Below are 16,743 nucleotides of genomic sequence, written 5' to 3'. Positions count from 1 at the left end.
TCCTACTCAGTGACTTGTCATTTTTAAGAAAAATATAGGACCACAGAAAACAAAGCACGCATTGCTTGCACTTTGCACTCTGTGATCACATACATATTTATCATGAAAACACTATGTCACCTTTACGAGTCATGATGTTGAGAACTGATAATTTGTACCGTCAGATATCAGTTCCACATAACAAACTGAAATGATTCCAGTACCAAAGTAGTTTGTCAAAGCATAATCAGCTATTCAAACAATTCAATAATAAATAACAACTGTCACAATAACAATAAAGATAACAGCAATAAGACCTACGTAGTTCATGGAGTGCTTACTCCCACTCATTAGCAGAATCAAAGAGTTCTTTCACTCCCATGTTGAAAACATGTTTCTTGAATACTCCCACTGGTAAAGCCTTTGTCATCGGGTCAGCTACCATTAAGCTTGTGTGGATGTACTCAATTTCGACAGTCTCTTTCTTCACTTCATCTCTCACTTTTAAGTACTTAATATCCATCAATCTACTAGCATATGACCTTTTGTTATTCTTTGAAAAGAAAACTGCAGCTTTGTTGTCACAATACAACTTGAGGGGCCTGTCAACATTGTCAACGATTTCCAATCCTCTCACCATGTTTTTGAGCCAAACAGCTTGTTGAGTTGCTGCATAGCACCCTATAAACTCAGCTTCCATGGTTGAAGATGCAATACTCTTCTGTTTTGCACTTTTCCACGATACTGCACCATTAGCCAACAGGAAAATGTAACCATTTGTCGATTTTCTGTCGTCCACACATCCTGCCAAGTCTGAATCTGTGAATCCCACCAACTCCAGCTTGTCCACATAACTGTAAGTTAACATGAAATCTCTTGTTCTTTTAAGATACCTCAGTACCTTTTTCGCTGCAACCCAATGTGCTGTACCAGGATTTGATTGAAACCTTCCTAGTACACTTACTGCAAAAGCCAGGTCCGGTCTTGTGCATACTTGGGCATACATAAGACTCCCTACAAGAGATGCATAGGGCTTATCCTTCATTCCCTCCTTCTCTAATTCATTTTTGGGACATTGATCACTGCTCAGTTTGTCTCCTTTGCCAATAGGCAATTCACCATTCGAACACTTGTCCATATTGAATCTTTTAGTGACTCTGTCGATGTACTGCCTTTGGGAGAGACCAAGAGACTTCTTAGCACGATCTCTAACAATTTCTATTCCCAAAACGAATCGAGCTTCCCCCAAGTCCTTCATGTCAAAGTTTTGAATGAGCATACTCTTAGTTGTCTGTAGTAGAGACATATCGGAGCTAGCTAATAATATATCGTCCACATACAACACTAAGAATATAACCTTTGACCCAAGAACTTTCAGATAAATACACTCATCCATTTTGTTTTCTTGAAACCCTGAAGCTGCCATTACCTGATCAAATTTCTTATTCCATTGCCTCGAGGCTTGTTTTAAGCCGTATATAGACTTATTCAACTTACAAACCATCGTTTCTTTCCCCCTTTCAACAAATCCAGGTGCTTGTTGCATGTATATATCTTCTTCAAGGTCTCCATTCAGAAATGCCGTCTTGACATCCATTTGGTGAAGCTCTAAATCAAAGTGTGCCGTGATAGCTAGGATTATTCTCATGGAATCTTTGGTTGAGACGGGGGAAAACGTTTCATTGTAGTCAATTCCTTCCCTTTGTGTGAAGCCCTTCGCTACTAGCCTTGCTTTGTGTTTGTCAATGTTGCCTTGTGAGTCACGTTTTGTCTTGAACACCCACCTGCAACCAATGATTTTTGTTGTTCCAGTTGGCTGTGGAACTAGACTCCACACATTGTTTTTCTCCATAGATTCCAGTTCTTCATGCATGGCTTGTTTCCATAACGTTGATCGTGCACTTGATATTGCTTGATTGTAGGACAAGGGATCATCTTCATCACCTATAGTGTGTTCTGCCTCATTTAGATATACGAAATCAGGCAATAATACTGCTTTACGTACTCGCTGTGATTTGCGAATATTCGATTCCAACCTTGTAGTGACTGGAGCATTTATGAGATCTTCTTCAGTTGTTTGTACAGGTGCATGTACTTCACTTTCTTGGACATTTGCACAGGCCATGTGTCCCTCATTTGCTGTCTCATCTTCATAGGACATATGTAAGCTGCTATGAAGAGGACGTGGCTGCATGGGAATACTGAGAGTGGATGCGTGCTGATCAGGCAACTCACTGTCAAGTGGGATTTCTTCAAAATCTGGGGATAGAGCTGCTGAGTTACTGTAATCAGTCTCATCCTCATCTTCAAGAAATCGTGCATTATGTGTTTCCATGACCCTCGAGTGACTGTTAGGGCAATAGAATTTATACCCTTTAGACTTCTCAGAATATCCAATGAATTGGCAACTGATGGTTCTTGGATCAAGTTTCTTCTCTGTTGGATTATAAAATCTGGCCTCGGCATTGCAACCCCATACATGAAAGTGGTTAAAACTCGGTTTCCTTCCAGTCCAAGCTTCGAATGGAATCTTGTCCACTGACTTGCTTGGTACCCGATTCAATATATAGTTTGCAGTTTTCAGTGCTTCTCCCCAGAGAAACATTGGAAGCTTTGAATGTGCAAACATGGATCTGATCATGTCCTTTAGGGTTCGATTTCTTCGTTCAGCAACTCCATTTTGATGCGGAGTCCCAGGTGTAGTGTACTGAGCCACGATGCCATTTTGTTCAAGATAAGTTGCAAAAGGTCCTTTGTGTTGTCCTGCCTCAGTGAACCTGCCAAAATACTCACCACCTCTATCGGATCTTACAATCTTAATGTGTTTGTCCAGTTGTTTTTCAACTTCCAAATGAAAAGTTTTAAAACATTGCAAGGCTTCAGATTTTTCAGAAATAAGGAAAATATATGCAAAACGTGAAAAATCATCAATGAAGGTTATGAAATATGATTTTCCACAGATGGTTTTAATTGGGAAAGGTCCACAAATGTCAGTGTGTATGATTTCTAATAGACATTGGCTACGGTTTGACCCTATTTTCCTAGTATTAGTGAGCTTTCCCTTAAAACAGTTAACACACTCTTTAAAATTGCTGAAATCAAGTTGTGGCAACAAGTCTTGTTTTGTAAGTGTGATGATCCTTTCCTTAGAGATGTGCCCCAACCTTTTGTGCCAAAGCATTGAGGTTTTTGCATGAGAGAGCACTTGTTTAGAACCAACACTTTGAACATTAAAACATTCAATCTCATAAGTACAATTCATTTGCCACATATCAACTTTGAGATTAGCTTCACCAAGCAATTTATTCGAGTCATTTGAATGGAAAAACTTTACACTTTGACTGTCACCCACAAATGTAAAGCCGGACTTAACTAACTTAGATGCAGAAATTAAATTCCTTCGCATGGAAGGTACATAAAGTACTGGACTTAATTCTAAAATAAAGCTAGAGGAAAGAACTAATTTGACACTTCCTATGGATTCGACAGCAACTTTGCTCCCATTCCCCACATAGACATTGTAGACTTCATTGTTTATCACCCTTGTTTTTGAGAAGCCCTGCAAGGAATTGGTTATGTGAATAGAACAGCCCGTGTCAAACCACCAACTATTAGGAGGAATATAAACTAGATTGGACTCAACACACACAAAAACATTTATTTCATTACCTTTCTTAACAAGCCAATTCTTGAAGCCATTGCAATTCTTTCTTAAGTGACCTGTTTCTTTGCAAAAATAACACTCCTTTTCTTTCTCAGTTTCGACATTAGCAGTTTTAATTTTATAAGATCCTTTAGAGATGATGTTAGCATTTTTAAATGAAGAAGAAATTTCTTTCTTCTTCTTCTTACCAGCAGCCATGGTTGAACCTTGAGCGAAGTCCCTTTTGCGTTTTTCTCCTTGTACAAAATTCACATCAACTGATTTGTCACTCCTGAGCCGATCTTCTTCTTGTGCACACATAGTGATCAGTTCATCAATGCCCCATTTAACCTTCTGAGTGTTATATGAAACTTTGAGCTGCCCATATTTTGAAGGCAGGGAGTTCAAAGCCATATGAACTAGGAACTGATCAGTCATGGGTACTTCAAGGTCTTTCAACTTTTGAGCAAGATCAACCATCTTCAGAATGTGTTCCCTGACACTTCCCTCACCATCAAATTTCATTGAAGTAATTTGAGTTAGAAAAGTCCCAGTTTCTGCCTTGTCAGACTCTTTAAACTTTTCCCCAACTGCAGCCAAGAAGTCTTTTGCATTATCTTGTTTTGGAACACCTCCCTTAACTGATGGAGTCATTGCTTTCCTCATAATCATCAGTGACATCCGATTTGTTCTCTCCCACTTCTCAACCTTTGCTTTATGATCTGCCGTGCTCTCTGCAGTGATAGCTGCAGGTTTTTCCTCTCTTAATGCCAAATCGAGATCCATAAGCCCAAGGACCATTTCAACATCCTCTTTCCACTTCTTGTAGTTAGAACCGGTCAAGGTCTCAATATTGTTGAAATTGAGGGATGTCATGTGAGGAGCTGGAAAAACCAAACATTAATTTTAACAGTTGTTAGTCATCTAAGTGTTAATAAACAGATGGAAAATGATACTTAATCTTTTCCTGACACATAATCGTATAAGCACAGCATCATCTTTGGACAGAAGCCATTCATACTAGATTTGCATAGCCAAAATATTGAATACAAGGGCAGTTTACACAACTTCAACACTTTTGAGCAGATGAAGAATGTAATCTTGTCAATTCAATACTTCACTATACATTGATTCATTTGTTTAACTTGAATAAATAAACACTTTTGAGCAGATTATCATTCATTTAATACAGATGAATCACATGTTTGACTCTTTAGACAACAAGCCAAAATCAACAAACTAAACACTTTTGAGCAGATTAGATGTTGAGATCCTTGTTTACGATTCAAATCTTATTTGTCCGTTTGATTTTGATAAATAGAATATGAATCCAAAAGTTCTTCTTGGTTGAGTATTCCAGTATCGTAACTATTTTTAGATGATCTTCTCTGCACATGATAGCAAACACAACTGGAGGTATCCACAGCAATAGTTGATTACATATAGTGACCATGCAAACAATTGTCAGTATGCAGCGGAAGCATTTAATGACACAGGATCAAAACATATTTGCATGTATTTATATCGAGAGTTAACCATATATTGATTAAGGAACCCTAGCCATGTTGGGTTGGCTCTGATACCACATGTAAGCAGTAATATAAAGAATCAAACTGCAACTGCCTAGCAAACCAACACGACACTAGGATTACCATAAACATATACGCATCAGCAACAGAAAGACCATCCCGTGCAGTGCAAGAAACCAACTTACCTGGAGGTATCGCCATTCTGAGATCAACAGATGAAGTCTTCTACTTCCAATACTCGTTAATGCTTCTCTCTAAGTGAATAGGGTTTTAGATCTTTCGGAAGCCTTAGTGTGGAAGCAGGGACTTCAACTATTTATACAGTCATTCATCGATAGAGATCTACTCAGTCCAGCCTATTAACAGAAGGAGTGTTGATCTCTATCTCTAAGAGTTTTAGTCCCATCATGACTTGATATACTAGTGTATATCAGATAAGGATCGAAACTAGGACAGCTGCAATACATGTAACTCCATGACTCTTATCGCATTAGGGCTCTCAAACTTCCTGTGTTTCACATAACCAGTTATGCGCCACACAAGTAGTTCAGTTGTGATCTCATTGTCATTCAAACAAGGTTTTACACCACATGCACTCATTGTTGAATAAGAAGAGTATCCAAGATAACTCTAATGATCCCAAGAAGAAGAAAATAGAGCACACTCTTAAAGAAAGCTCACAAAACAAACTAATTAGCAAAGCTTTTCTTATTTAGCTCTAGGCTTTGTTTTTCCTTGGATGATATACAATGCTTGGGGACTTGGGTATTTATAGCAAACCAAATGAAAGCTACACCACACACTTACTTCACCTACAACATCCACCTACTTCACCTACAACCTCCACTTACTTCACCAACCTCACACACTTACTTCACCTACAACATGACATTGATTCTCAACACTCATGAGAAGTACAAGCTGGTGTAATGGGAGCAACAATCAATTGTATTCTATGGATGCTTGATAGTGCATTACAAGTTAAAATACTTGCCTTCGCAACTCCAGAAGGATCCATGCTCATCTTGAATGGATACCAGCTTGAATCTGCAAGATAATCCTCCCACAAAGAGCACAGCATTGCTGCCTGGTCATCTGCTGCTTCGTCCGTTGGATATTTTCTCTTGCATGCAGTTTGAAATGGTTGACAATCCAGATCACCCATTCTCTTCACGCCAATAACAGCAGGACTTATTGATTCCCATCCCTGCAAAGTAGTCCAACCAAACGAACAAGAGAAAAATCACATTCACAAGCAAGAACAAGAGGAAAAAAAAAACACTCTAGCTAAAAATTTATGGATTCTCCAACCAATTGTATAGAGTATTCAAAAGATTAAACCAGAAAAGAAGCATGTTATTGTTGGAAATTCAAATAAAAACAAGCTGTAAAAGGTTGCTGCTAGCTGGTAGTTTCTTTACAGGTTGTATCCACACATGCTGCAACTACAAAGACTAAAGTTTCCTCCATGTGCTAGCTGAAAGTGTGTTGAAAGACAGCAGAGATGTGAGCTGTCCAAAGTTCACATGATCTGTTTGCATGTGTTGTCTTATTGTTTATTCATTTTCTGCTTGTATAAATAAGCCTCCTTGCTAGGCTTTAGAATGACCCCATCCGAATCCCACTTCCAATTGTGAAGAAGCTTGTAAGCTTTCTTATTCCATCAGTTTGTAAACCTTTTGTCATATATCAAAGTCCAAGTGTTTTGCCAAAGCTTGTTGCTTCCCTCCTTTCTCTATTTCTTTCTTTGTCCAATTTTATTGAGAGTGCAAAGTGAGAGGTGTGATAGAGTTTGTAAACTTATCACCCACATATTTTGGTATTGAGTAAGCAAACTCCGGTGAATACCAACAATTGGTATCAGAGCCAGAATACCATTCTGGCAAGTGCAGTAGCTATGGCGTCCAATTTAGTGCAACTCCAAGTTCCCACATTGAAGAAAGAAAATTATGAAAGATGGTGCATCCAATTCAAAGCATTGTTTGGATCACAGGAGCTATGGGAAGTTGTCAGTAGTGGGTATGTTGTACCCACTGCCGAGCAAGAAGCCGTATATACTGCGGATCAAAGGAACACTCTCAAGGACTTACGAAAGAAGGACCAAAAGGCGTTGTATCTTCTATACCAGGGTTTGGAAGATTCAACGTTCGAGAAGGTTGCAGAAGCAACAACAAGCAAGCAAGTATGGGATACACTCAGTACAATCTACAAAGGAGTAGATCGAGTCAAGAAAGTGAGGTTACAGTCACTTCGAGCAGATTTTGAAACTGCTCACATGAATGAAGGGGAGAGCATCTCCGACTATCACTCAAGGCTCATTGTGATAGTAAATCAGATAAGGAGAAATGGCGAGAGACTCGATGAAATACGAGTTGTGGAGAAGATACTTCGGTCACTCACATCTAAGTTTGAGCATGTGGTGACTGCCATTGAGGAATCCAAGGATTTGGAGGTGATGAGCGCAGAGGAGCTACTAGGATCCCTCCTAGTTCACGAGCAACGCATTCAGAAGAATGCAAACCCCACAACGCTAGAGCAAGCTTTGGAGTCAAAGTTGAATATTGACAAACCAAATGGAGGTCGTGGGCAGTGGAACTCACGTCGTGGGAGTTCATCTAACCGTAGCCGAAGACGAGCATGAGGAAGAGGTCGAGGCTATGCACAAAATCGAGGTCAGTCTCAGGAGTGGAGATCTACTCGAGGAAAGGCGCATATCCAGTGTCACAGTTGCAAACAGTATGGACATTATGCAAATGAATGTTCATATAAAAATGGTGAGCATGTCAACATGGCAGAATCAAGTGGAAATGCTGGTGAAGAACTTACAGTCTTACTAGTACACCATGATATCAGTAGCCAACAAGATGTCTGGTATTTAGACTCTGGTGCAAGCAACCACATGTGTGGAAAGAATGAGTTTTTTGCCGAACTAAAAGATGGGGCCTATGGATCTGTAAGTCTTGGTGACTCCTCAAAGTTGCCAGTTGAAGGCAAAGGGAAGATCAAGATCATCCAGAAGGATGGTAAAGAAGAATACATCTCCGATACCTACTACATACCAGGTATGAAGAGCAACATTTTAAGCATTGGTCAACTGCTCCAGAAAGGGTACATTATACATATGGAGAATATGTTTCTCACTCTCAGAAATGCAAGGAGAAAACTTATTGCACGTGTTCAAATGTCAAAGAACCGAATGTTCCCGTTGAAGTTGAACACAAAGATTGGGAGTTGCAACATTGGTGTAATGGAAGATGAGTCATGGAAATGGCACATTCGATTTGGCCATCTTCATTTCAATGGCCTAAAGTTGCTGTCAAGTGGAGGAATGGTTCGTGGTCTACCCCAAATTGAAGCCACACGCCAAGTATGTGAAGGTTGTGTGCTTGGCAAACCAGCACGATTATCGTTCCCTGTTGGTGATACATGGAGAGCAAAGGCACCACTGTAGTTGGTGCACACAGATATATGTGGTCCATTGGATCCCATGTCTTATGGAGGTAATAGGTATTTTATTACTTTCATTGATGATTTTAGTAGGAAGACTTGGGTTTACTTTCTCAAGGAGAAGTCGGCTGCCCTAAGAATCTTCAAGGAGTTCAAGGCACTTACAGAGGCTGAAAGCAACCACAAGCTTATGGCTGTGAGATCAGATAGAGGTGGAGAGTACACCTCCAATGCTTTCCAAGCATACTGCAAGGAGCAAGGAATTAGGCATCAACTTACTGCTGCCTATACCCCACAGCAAAATGGGATAGCCGAAAGAAAGAATCGAACCATCCTTGACATGACAAGGTCCATGCTTAAGGAGAAGAATTTGCCAAAAGAGTTATGGGCAGAAGCTGTAGCTTGTTCGATTTATTTGTTGAATCGATGTCCAACAAAGAGTGTCAAGAAGATGACACCACAAGAGGCTTGGAGTGGATACAAGCCGAATGTTACACACCTAAGAATTTTTGGGTGTGTTGCATATGCTCAAGTTCCAGAAGCCAAGAGGAGGAAACTTGATGATAGAGGTGAGAAATGTGTGTTTCTGGGCTATAGTGAAGAGTCCAAGGCGTACAAGCTCTTCAACCCACTAACTGGCAAACTAGTGGTTAGTAGAGATGTCATCTTCAGTGAGGAAGAGACATGAAAGTGGAACAACAAAGAAGTTAGTAAAGAGAAGATCGTCTCCACTGATTTTGAAGAACCAGAAGTTGTACCACCTATTGAGCAACAGCCTGCTCAAACAATCACAACAACTCCAGTGCACAGAATTGCAAGGAGTGGTCCTACATCTAGTGAGGAAAGCAGCTCCTCAACTCCAGTGAGGTTAAGGAGTCTCACAGAGATTTATGGACAAGAAGAAGAATAAACCAATTTTTTCTGCTTCTATGCAGACCACGAGCCTATCTCATTCAATGAAGCTGTGGAAGAAAATTGTTGGAAAAAAGCCATGGAAGAAGAGATCCATGCCATCGAGAAGAATAACACTTGGGAGTTAACAAAGCTCCCACCAAATCAGAAGGCTATTGGTGTTAAGTGGGTGTACAAGATCAAACGCACTGCAGATGGGAGTGTAGATCGGTACAAATCAAGGCTTGTAGCAAAGGGCTACAAACAGAAGTATGGAGTGGACTATGATGAAGTCTATGCTCCAGTTGCAAGACTTGACACGGTAAGATTACTAATCTCTCTTGCCGCTCAGCATAAATGGAAAATTTATCAATTAGATGTCAAGTCAGCCTTCCTTAATGGAGTTCTTGAGGAGGAAGTGTACGTGGAACAACCGGAAGGCTTCCAAGTACAAGGAGAAGAAGAAAAGGTGTATCGTTTGAAGAAGGATTTGTATAGCCTCAAGCAAGCACCACGAGCTTGGAACTCAAGGATTGATAACTACCTTCACCAAAATGGATTTCAGAAATGTCCATACGAGCATTCAGTTTACATGAAGAATGGTGCAAAAGGGGAGTTCTTAATTATTTGTCTCTATGTAGATGACTTGTTGTTTACAGGAAACAATGAAGCAATGTTCTGTGAGTTCAAGCAATCCATGTTCAGTGAATTCGAGATGACTGACAATGGATTAATGTCATACTTTCTTGGCATAGAAGTGAAGCAAGGAAGTGACGGTATCTACATCTCTCAACAAAAGTACATGAGAGATATATTGGAGAAATTCAATATGGACAAGTGCAATATTGTCAACACTCCAATTGCAACTGGATTGAAGCTGTCCAAGGAAGGAGAAGGTGAGTTTGTAAACTCAACCGTGTACAAAAGTTTGGTTGGAAGCCTAAGGTACCTTACAATCACAAGACCTGATATAGTTTATGGTGTTGGACTCGTGAGTCGATACATGGAAACACCAAGGGAGTCTCATTGGCTGGCCGCCAAGAGAATTTTGAGGTACATAAGAGGTACTCTAAACTATGGTCTATTTTATAATTTTGGTGAAGATGCAAAATTATTTGGTTATTCAGATAGTGATTGGGGAGGTGACCAAGATGAAAGGAAAAGCACAACTGGCTATGTGTTTTTTCTAGGATCAACAACTTTCTCATGGACTTCAAAGAAGCAATCAATTGTTGCTTTGTCATCATGTGAAGCCGAGTATGTTGCTGTAGCCTCAACCGTGTGTGAGGCAATTTGGTTAAGAAATCTGTTGAAGTCAGTGTGTCATCCACAAGTGGAATCGACTGTGATTCATGTGGATAACGTGTTTGCAATCAAACTTGCAAAGAATCCTGTTCAACATGGAAGGAGCAAGCACATTGATACCAGGTTCCATTTTCTAAGGGACCATGTGAAGCAAAAGACAATTGAGCTTGTCTATTGTCACACAAAGGAACAAGTGGCTGACATCTTCACTAAGCCACTACCAGTTGAATCATTCCGGTTATTGCGTGAAATGCTAGGCATGAAGGCGTTTTGATTTGAGGGGGCGTGTTGGAAATTCAAATAAAAACAGGCTGTAAAAGGTTGCTGCTAGTTGGTAGTTTCTTTACAGGTTGTATCCACACATGCTGCAACTACAAAGACTAAAGTTTCCTCCATGTGCTAGCTGAAAGTGTGTTGAAAGACAACAGAGATGTGAGCTGCTGTGTGCAAGCTGTCCAAAGTTCACATGATCTGTTTGCATGTGTTGTCTTATTGTTTATTCATTTTCTGCTTGTATAAATAAGCCTCCTTGCTAGGCTTTAGAATGACCCCATCCGAATCCCACTTCCAATTGTGAAGAAGCTTGTAAGCTTTCTTATTCTATCAGTTTGTAAACCTTTTGTCATATATCAAAGTCCAAGTGTTTTGCCAAAGCTTGTTGCTTCCCTCCTTTCTCTATTTCTTTCTTTGTCCAATTTTATTGAGAGTGCAAAGTGAGAGATGTGATAGAGTTTGTAAACTTATCACCCACATATTTTGGTATTGAGTAAGCAAACTCCGGTGAATACCAACAGTTATAATGAGAATTGTATGTTGGACGGTGTAAATAAATCCTCTATCTAGTGGTCTCTAGACTCTCTACCACATATCTTTCGAACAACAGAAGTGCTAATATATATACAGGTGATGTAGCAACATTTAAAGTCCAATGCCATTGTATACCAAGATTTTAGAAACTTAAGAATATGGTCGATGGGATCTGACATTGGACCTGCATAATGTAAACATCTAAATAATATAAAAAAGAAATTACCAACAACAGATGCAGATAAGATTAATGCAGAATGATTTGTCTTTGATGAAAAGTTTTCTGTTTTAGAGTTAAATTTTTTACTAATTTAAATTCAATGTAGATACCTATCCAAAATATTTTTTTTTGACAGATTGAATAATTGTATTTAAAATTAGTAGAATGAATAAAATACAAGCACAGAAATTGAAGACCCTTAGCATACATACATTGATTAACTCCTTACGAGCCTCCGCGCTCCCTTATAGCAAGTGTAGTGTTAAGAGCTTCAGCATCATCCAACTCCTCTTTCATATGTTCTAACTTTTCTTGAATGTTATCCATCACATGCCCATCCTCATCATCCTGATCATGCTCCGTTGGCTCCTGCTTGACATCCTTAACACAAAATTGATCCTTATATTGAAAACAAAACTTTTCCAACACCTCGATTTTCCTATAAAGTAGCACAATTTCTTCCTGCCATTGTCAATCAATCACAAAACGGAAATTTCAAAACTCATTTGTATATGATTAATTTGAAACATTTCTCCTAGGCTTAATAATAGATTGAAAACAAACCGTTTGTGCAAAAATTGTCTCATCAGCCTCCCCATTGGTAAGCTTCTTATGCTGAAAGAAAAAGGTACAGAATTAGCTTATTTTAAATAATGTCTTAGACGGTCATATTCTGGCCAGTCGATTAGCCAACGACAGAAATAAGTAATTTAAGCATACCTTTTTTTTTAATTGCACGTCACGCTGGTCAAGATTTTTCTGAAGCTTTTGCTTCTGAACTTCGCTTTGATTACGATTCTTCTGAAGTTCTTTGTTCTGGACTTCACTTTGTTCAAACTTTTTCTGATGCTCTTTCTTATCAGCTTTACTCTTTTTCTGCTTTATCTGGAGCTCTTTCTTCTCCGCTTCGCTCTCCTCGTGCGTTTTCTGAAGCCCTTCACTTTGGTCAAGCTTTTTCTGAAGTTCTTTCTTCTCAACTTCACTCTTTTCATGCTTTATCCGGAGCTCTTCCTTCTCTGCTTCGCTCTGCTCGTGCTTTTTCCGAAACTCATTCTTCTGAGCTTCGCCACACTCCAGATTTTTATGCTGCTCTTTCATTTGTGCTGCATTCTGCACAAGCATATCCTCAAACTCCTTTTTTTTACGTTCAAGCCCTTCCTTCTCCGCTTCGCTCTGCTCATGCTTTCTCTGAAGCTCATTCTTCTGAGCTTCGCCATGATCTAGCTTTTTCTGCAGCTCTTTCATTTGTGCTGCATTCTGCATAAGCATATACTCAAACTCCTTTTTTTTACGTTCACTCAACTCGAGCTCGTTCTTAAGACCAAACACTTCAGTTTGAAAATTTGACAAGGCTTCCTTCTGCTCAAAGAATAGCTTCTCGATGTGGTCAAGTACATTTTGTTGCAATTTTCCTATTTAACATGGAATAAAAAATTCAAAATTCATCTAATCTTGCAGCCCTTTTCAAAGGCAAAGACAACATGCATGGAGCATCTTGAAGTTTGACCAGACTCACCAATATCCATTTCTTCTAAACTGTGAGACATTTCCAATTCCAAACTACAATAAATAGAAGAAACAGATGTTAGAGATTCGAAGAAAACCAAATTTAGATGGAAACAAGGTGTACAAAGAACAAGTCCGCAAACTATATCAGCACAATTTTCCACTTTCTTTTTTCTGATTTCTTCTTAGAAACCAATGCATTTCATTTTGATGAACAATAACTAAAAACATAATGACTGTTCATGCAGATAAGATAATCCTCACCCCCCTTATTGAGTCCTCTGCAAAAAACTCCGTTCCTTTGAGTTCAGGAAGATGAAAAGATTAACTTGAAAACCTAAAAAGAAAAAGAGAACATAATGACTGTTTATGCACTCTTTTTGTTCTGGTCATGTGGTGCATGAAAGGCAGGCGTCAGATTGGTAATTAAATAAATAGACCGTGGCAAGGGTAGGGCAAGAGTCAAGCTATTTGTTTTTCTTTAAAGGAGAAAAGGGGAGTCATTGGTATGGGGAATATGGCTTAATTGAGTTTGAAAATTTGAATTAGTTAAGTTATTTTGGAAGATGTAGGGTCTATTAACTTTTGAATTCTTATAAATATTGTACTAGAAAGGCACTTTGATCCAGGTCCAAAAAATTCAATTGTTTTTGAATTGGATCCAATTTTATTTGATTTTCTATTGCACCTATTTTGCCCCTTGAAAATCCTTTAAATTTGAATTTTTAAAATTTGAATCTTCAAATACTTTTATCTACCCGTTTTCTAATTAAAAACATTTTAAAAACACATTATTACAAATCTTACAAGTTTATCAAAAATTAAAAGGGCAGAGGTTGATAAAAAATAAAGTAAAAAATTTGTAATGTAGGTAGATGATATTAATAAATCTATGATAGAGGTAGACTATGAACAAAAACCTATTGTATAGATAGATAATACAAAATAATCTGTGATACACATAGACTACGAACAAAAACAAATATATTAAATAGGTAGATAACACAATTAATTTGTGATCTATAGGTAGATAAAATACAATTAATCTATAATATAGGTAGAATAAGAAAAATATAGAGATAGCTTCATAAAAGAAATATATAACACAGGTAGATAAACAAAGCAAACAAAAAGTGCATTAATTTCCTATAAAGTTTTCACTTAGAAAAAAGAAAAATATGTATAATCAAAGTTCAAACTAAAACTTAGGAAGAAATTAATAGTGCACGCAAGAATTCACGTTTCAAATTGCTAAATTTCCAATCGAGCAAATGGTGATATCGAACCCGTCAAGCAGTGGCTGCGAAAGAAGAAGAACCGGAGTAGGAGGACTGGGTTCGCTGGAAGAACTAAGGAGGAGGAAGAAGAAGAATACGATGGAAGGGAACTGCGTTTCTGCTTTGCAGGTTCGCCGGCAGAGGATTTGGGTTTTGGAATTTGTGGGAAGGAGGGGGAAGAACAAAGGGAGGGGAAACGAAGAAGAAGATGTTCATCTCTGTTGACTGCGTGGTGGTGGGCGATGGAATCTGCATCGCTCAGGTGCTGGCTACCAAGCACGGCGATGCCGTCCCGAATGTCATAGTCACAAAGGCTTGGGACCGGGTGGGAGGCAGCATCATCACCATCGAGAAGGACGACTATCCTGGAGCAGAGACAGCGATTGCGTCTGGAGATGAAGGACCTGACTAAATTGCACCATGGTTTTGGAGAGGATAAACAAGCGGGTGTTTACCGTATAAAGTAGTTGGGATCGGATTGTTTAATCTAGTGGCTATTTAATACAAACGACACCAAATACCGTACTCCGTATTATTAGTACTATTCGATGTGCCAAACGGGGCCTTAGAGTCTTGACAGCTACCGAAGCTCTTTAAGCTTGCTCCACTCAAGATTTCCTACAAAGAGTAGTAAGAAAAGTAAACCTACGTATACAGCCAGATGTCGTAATTGCTTGATAAATATACCAATTTTATTCGTTTATAGAGTCTTGATAATTATTTACCAATTTCAACATTTTCCTTTCAACGTGGTAAATTTAAGGTGCAACTAAACACAAGCATAAGTACCGATTCCACGTTACCAAATATCGTACCATCCAGTTCATAATGAAAATTTATGTAGGAACTTGTTCTAGCAAGTCAAATGTAGAAAATTAATTCAAGGTAGTACAACAAATTTTAGGTTTCACATCATCCTTCCTCAATTGCCCAATTCAAGGTAGTACAACAAGTTTTAGGTTTCATATCATCCTTCCTCAATTACGAGTCCTATGATTCATAATGATTTGGCTTTTAGATAGATGTGTTTTCATATCTGTGTGAATCGTGCTTCGATCTTCTTTTCTTTCAGGAGAAATAGTGACTACAAACTTCCTTTCCTCATTCTAAATGCTCAGAGGACCTGCTAGTCAAACAACATGGAGAATGTTTCCAAGGGCAAGGAATTCAAATATATTTGTTGCATTTTTGAAGCCCATTTCATGGTTATTTACTTCCCTTTCTATCACACCGTTACATTTCGAGATATTTACAATGCTACTTCAGTGTTTTCCATCGAATAAGTTTCATCCAAATTTGGTCACTTTTTAAGTAAACCAGTTCATGTACTCTTCTCGGGCTTACGGTTGTTAGAACAAAAGTCAAAAGTAAAAAGGTATAGTTCTTCTGCAATTGCAAATGTTATATCTTCAACGTTTGACATCAAGATCTATTTGTCGTGAATTAGGATGAGTACATACATGAATCTATGCAGTTTTAGACTTTGGTAAATTTAACCAAACGTTTTTGAAAAATAAGAAGTTAATCCAAGTTCTGTATATTTGAAAATGTTAAAGTAAAATATTTTGGCTTGGGTATATCCTGAGATACAAGAAAGCCATCTAACAAATCAATGTTGTTATTTATTACATATTGATGTAGACAGAATCGTTATGGTTTTAAAAGTTATCGGTTTCAAAATGTATTATTACATAAAAAAATGACAAGTCGATAGCTAAACTACCGGGTAAGGGATTTTGAACTCGAATGCGCAAGTGAGAGCATAATGTCCTAACCAAAAAGCTTAATGCGCGTCTGCTATTTATTATATAAATTCTTTTCTTATAACGATATTCTAAACAACTCAAATCTACGTGCGCAGGAAGAAGATTTGTACCGCCAATCAGCTATTTATGATTTAAAACTAACAAGCAAAACATCTGCAAGGGTAGATGTGTCAAGGCGTGTGTGGATTATACTTAAATAAAACCCACCAAAAAACTGATCAGTCAGGACTCTACCATTCATTTTCCTTTTGTTTGCCCCTAAATTTTCTCAGCAACCAAACAATCCATTTCAAATTGCAAACAACAAAAAAAGCAGAATCACAAAGATCAATACACGAAATCATAAATTTCTCATCTAATCCTCTGTTTGGTT

General features: G+C 38.4%; 1 long non-coding RNA gene and 1 pseudogene across 1 annotated transcript; one reads left to right on the top strand and one right to left on the bottom strand.

Annotated features, from left to right (window-relative positions):
* Nucleotides 1–3,256: 3,256 nt before the first annotated feature.
* LOC125470468 lies at nucleotides 3,257–3,833 on the bottom strand. The gene is made up of 2 exons (XR_007252737.1): nucleotides 3,649–3,833; nucleotides 3,257–3,538 (listed from the first exon to the last, which is right to left on the bottom strand). It is a non-coding gene; the product is annotated as an uncharacterized LOC125470468 (long non-coding RNA).
* A 10,765-nt stretch (nucleotides 3,834–14,598) lies between these two features.
* LOC125470300 lies at nucleotides 14,599–15,071 on the top strand (annotated as a pseudogene).
* Nucleotides 15,072–16,743: the final 1,672 nt, after the last annotated feature.

The sequence above is a fragment of a genome, unplaced genomic scaffold (assembly GCF_019419815.1).
Source record: "Pyrus x bretschneideri cultivar Hongxiangsu unplaced genomic scaffold, Pyrus_bretschneideri_v1 Contig5, whole genome shotgun sequence".
NCBI lineage: Eukaryota > Viridiplantae > Streptophyta > Magnoliopsida > Rosales > Rosaceae > Pyrus > Pyrus x bretschneideri.
This window is presented reverse-complemented; position numbering and strand designations above follow the sequence as displayed.